This window comes from Etheostoma spectabile, chromosome 6 (assembly GCF_008692095.1).
Source record: "Etheostoma spectabile isolate EspeVRDwgs_2016 chromosome 6, UIUC_Espe_1.0, whole genome shotgun sequence".
Lineage (NCBI taxonomy): Eukaryota > Metazoa > Chordata > Actinopteri > Perciformes > Percidae > Etheostoma > Etheostoma spectabile.
This window is the reverse complement of record NC_045738.1, coordinates 20,767,196-20,768,608: the sequence shown is the minus strand read 5'-3', so window position 1 is coordinate 20,768,608 and position 1,413 is coordinate 20,767,196. Positions and strand designations below refer to the sequence as shown.

Below are 1,413 nucleotides of genomic sequence, written 5' to 3'. Positions count from 1 at the left end.
TTTTAATCAAAGTCCGCTGTTCCTCAGAGCAATGTCTTGAACAACCCGTTTTGCTGGGTATTTCTGTGTGAAATAGACTATAACCAGCATGCACAACATTTGCTTCCTTCCTTCCTTAAATATGAACTATAATTGACACCTGTTTCTTCACAGAATAATCACCTCACTAATTGAACACAATGCTGCTATTATTTTGAGCATGCCCCTTTCAGTTACATATTCAGTTACACAGAATGAGCACCATGCATGCCATGACTGTTGGGTCTGTTGGTTTTCTATGACTACAACACTTACTAGTAAATTAATTGTAATGTAGAAATATCACTTCTACCAAAAAATATGATTTGAGGTTAGTGATGTTGGACTGCTATTATTTTGAACACAACTGTACATCTGTTACCACATACTAAAAATAATCAAATTCACTTGGATTACACTTCCCCTATGTTCATTCTGCAGTGGCATGCTATGGAATGAAAAATTCCAATTAAAGTATATCGGGCAATATTTTATAAATGTGTGTTTCCCCTATATTCATTCTTCAACCGCGCACCAATGATGAGCGCTGCTGCTAAAATTCCACATGGTCATTACTATCCTCTGCTCTTGCATTTTAAGTGCGGGAATGGGCACGGATGCAATGCAACACAAGCGCGTCCATTGTAATCAAGTGAAGTTGCTACACTGAGCACGGAAGCGACATTTACCCACGCAGCATCACACTGCACACATGGAGAATAGGAGAGACTGGTGAAGTGAAGATAATGTTCCTACCGGCTCAATAGTGAACGACATGCAAATATGCTGACCGACTCACTGTTAAAGTTTTGTTGCTGAGCTAGACCAGAGAATATTTGGTTAAAAAAATAGTAGTAATGGTTTTGCCCTTATGTTCTGAAGTCAGCTGGAAGTGATGTAACCCCAGTGTGTTTTTATGTGGAGTGAGGATCCGCCAGACTCTGCTTAACAAATTTAGCATTTAAAGAGGTTTCTTCCTATAAAAAAGGTTTAAAAAGTTTTTCTTCCCCACTGTCGCACCAAATGCTTGCTTGTGGGAAATGGTTGGGTCTTTGTAAATTATAGAATGGGGTCTGTGGAATGTGGACCTGTGTCTGTAAAGTGTCCTGAGCAGCGCTCAACATAAGCAAGGACCTGGGGCCAGGAAAAAAAAAAAGTATTTTGGGCTAGTTGATAGCCCAGTTTTTGGCCTGCGCTGGCCAGTCTAAGTGGCTCTGTCCACTACATCGTCGAACGAAGCGTGTGAATGTTAGTTAACACTACAAATTTTCCCCTCAGGTAATTTATAACATTGTAAATTGACTGTATTTATAAAGCGCTTTTTTGGTCTTAACGACTACTCAAAGCGCTTTTACGTAGTACAGGAACCATTCACACACATTCATAAACTGTGGC

The 1,413-nt window shown here is 39.8% G+C and overlaps 1 protein-coding gene across 6 annotated transcripts in view; it reads left to right on the top strand.

Moving 5' to 3' along the window:
- Positions 1–1,413, top strand: part of cep192 (centrosomal protein 192) — a 132,487-nt gene that overhangs the window by 73,846 nt on the left and 57,228 nt on the right. The window lies entirely within an intron of this gene.